Below are 2,617 nucleotides of genomic sequence, written 5' to 3'. Positions count from 1 at the left end.
GACAGACACTGCCTCGCCCCTTCTTTAATTCTGCTTCCAGGGTAGTGGGACTGAAGTCAGGTGGGCAACCATGGCTGCCCTGTCACTAAGCCTGGATTAATGTCTCTTCCCAGGCCATCTCCAGAATTACAAAGAAGGAGCAGAACAATATTAGCATATCCTGACCCTTTGTTAGGCATGGCAACAGTGTGGGAGGCTAGGTGACCACCTTCTGTGTGGCAGGTGCAAATTATGGCCTGACAGTCTGGCCGCCATACAATGTAGACATATGGGCCTGTATAATATAGGGCCCTACCATGGTGGTGGTGCATACTTTAATCCCAGCACTCAGGAGGCAGAGGCAGGCGAATCTCTGTGAGTTTGAGGCCAGCCTGGTCTACAGAGTGAATTCCAGGATAGGCTCAAAGCTACAGAGAAACCCTGTCTCAAAAAAAAAAAAAAAAAAAAAAAAAACCAGCCAACCAATCAAACAAACAAGAAAACATATTGAAAGATAAAAAGACTCAAGGAAAAATGTTAATTTAAATTATAAGATATATGGGGCTGGAGAGATGGCTCAGAGGTTAAGAGCATTGCCTGCTCTTCCAAGGGTCCTGAGTTCAATTCCCAGCAACCACATGGTGGCTCACAACCATCTGTAATGGGGTCTGGTGCCCTCTTCTGGCCTGCAGGCATACACACAGAATATTGTATACATAATAAATAAATAAATATTAAAAATTGTAAGATAGAGTAGGGCATACATAAGATAAGGCTGAACATTCATAACTAAAAATAAGTCTCAGTGTCATGATTCAGGAGCTAGCTGGTGGCCCAAAAGCAAGCCTGTTACAGCACACATATGCTATATGAATATGTATGATACACATCTGTATTCGTTTTCTGTTTCCGTGATAAAGCACCTTTACCAAAAGTAACCCAAAAAAGAAAGGATTTCTTCTGGCTTACCAAAATGGTGTATGGCTTGCCCTAGCTGGCTGGTTCCTTCTCTCCCTGCTGGTTTGATCTTGGTAGGTTGGCCAGGCTGACCTCCAACTTCTGATCCTTTTGCCTCAGACTCCAGGCAACTTACTCTGATCCATTAAGAAACCAGCCACAAGGCAGTTCCTCTGTGAGCGAAACATTTTATCAGAAGGAATGCTGTGTGAACAACCTCAGCATATCTGAAAGGCAAATCTGTGTGGACCCCCTAATTACTCGGGGTCTCCCACACCAGCAGGGGCCCTGTCACCAGGCCACACAGACCTCCCAGTTTTGAAGGATCAGTGTGGTGAGGGTGGCTTAGCAAGGGGTAAATCCTGTCCTCAGCTATCTAGCAAGTTCAACTCTAGCAAAAACAAACAAAACAACAACAACAAAAAAGGTGGCACCAGGGGGACAGAGTGGTGAACAGCACGTGCTGCTCTTGCCAGGGAGTGCGAATCTAGTTGCCAGCACAAATGTGGTTCACGAACGGGAGGGCAGTCACTCCGTCGTCAGCGGACCTGACACCCTTCTCTGGCCTCCGAGGCCACCTGTACAATGTGCACATAACCACACACACATAAATAAAAATAATTCTTTCGAAGAAGTTTATAAGACACACAGGGCTAGCGATAGGGCTCAGAGGAAAAAGGAGCTTGCTACCAAGCCTGACAACCTGAATTTGATCATCAGGACGCAGGGTAGAAGGAGAGACCTGTTCCCGGAAGTTGTCCTCTGACCTTTCCCTGGTCACTGTGGAACAACACACCCCTCCCTTCCCCAGGCAGGCCCCGAGTTTACACAGCTGAGGGTGGCCTTGAACTCCTGGTCCTTTTGCCTTGCCCTCACCTCCCAGAAGCCACTACGCCTACGTTAAAAAGTGAGGGTACTCAGGGCAGGCTAGATGAGCCGCATCTCCAGCCCAGAAGTCCCTTGCTTATACTTACAATGTTCAAATATTTGATGAAAATAAAAATTGTGAAATTCTTGGCTTCCTATTTTTAGTTGTGGAAGCACGGCGGTGCAATGTTGACAGGAAAGTTAATTCTTTAAAAATGAATTGATCATTAACAAAACCCCAAATAGTCATGGCTTCTCCTGTCTACACACAACGTCCTGGTCAACGTGAAAAAGTTTCAGCACAATCTTCCTAACAAATGATGCTGGGCAAACAAGGTCCAGCATTTACCAGAAGGGGCTGAGGAGCCTGCTGCCTTCAGGGTAGCAGAGTCGGTGATCTAAAGTGCTAGAGGCTGGGGCAGGAGGATTGCTGTGAGTTCAAGGCCAGCTTCCTCTAGTTGATAAGACTTTGTCTCTAACAACAAAAGCAAAAAAAAAAAAAAAGGCAAAGAAGTTCTGAAGATGAAATACAGGCTGTGTTTGGGAGGATTGTGAGTTCCTGGCTGTCTGAACCACACACTGGGAACCTATCTAAAAACAAACAGAGTCAGGTTACACAACAAATGCATCTACTCACTTCCTGACTGTTTTCACCCCGTGGCTACTCCCCGCGTACTCACCTGTGCACTGATGGGCACCGCAGGGTTTTTTTTTTTGAGTTTTTGGTTTTTTGAGACAGGGTTTCTCTGTGGTTTTGGAGCCTGTCCTGGAACTAGCTCTGTAGACCAGGCTGGTCTCGAACTCACAGAGATCC

The sequence above is a fragment of the Microtus ochrogaster genome, unplaced genomic scaffold, assembly GCF_000317375.1.
Source record: "Microtus ochrogaster isolate Prairie Vole_2 unplaced genomic scaffold, MicOch1.0 UNK14, whole genome shotgun sequence".
Classification (NCBI taxonomy): Eukaryota; Metazoa; Chordata; class Mammalia; order Rodentia; family Cricetidae; genus Microtus; species Microtus ochrogaster.
Note: the sequence above shows the minus strand (reverse complement) of the source record.